General features: G+C 39.7%; 1 protein-coding gene across 2 annotated transcripts in view; it reads right to left on the reverse strand.

The window, feature by feature from the left end:
* The window catches only part of FCHSD2 (FCH and double SH3 domains 2), a 569,931-nt gene that overhangs the window by 457,021 nt on the left and 112,638 nt on the right, over positions 1-272 (reverse strand). The window lies entirely within an intron of this gene.

Below are 272 nucleotides of genomic sequence, written 5' to 3' on the forward strand. Positions count from 1 at the left end.
TTTTTTTTCTTTGGAAACATTTTAATAGTTATCGAATGTTCTACATCTTACAGTAAATATCGTACAGTTACAAACTCTTGGCTGAAATCTGTCAGGGAGATCACGAACTGATCTTCAGAACGAAAACGGAACGGAAAACAAATGAGAAAACCCAGATTTACACTTCATAGTCACAAGCCGCGGCTGCGGGGCTTCCCAACGTATCAGTTCGAGGCCATGTTCCCTACACACCGTGGAGACTTGGAAGACATGTTTACTCTTTTTTTTTTTTT

Source organism: Meleagris gallopavo, chromosome 1, assembly GCF_000146605.3.
Source record: "Meleagris gallopavo isolate NT-WF06-2002-E0010 breed Aviagen turkey brand Nicholas breeding stock chromosome 1, Turkey_5.1, whole genome shotgun sequence".
NCBI classification, from domain to species: Eukaryota; Metazoa; Chordata; class Aves; order Galliformes; family Phasianidae; genus Meleagris; species Meleagris gallopavo.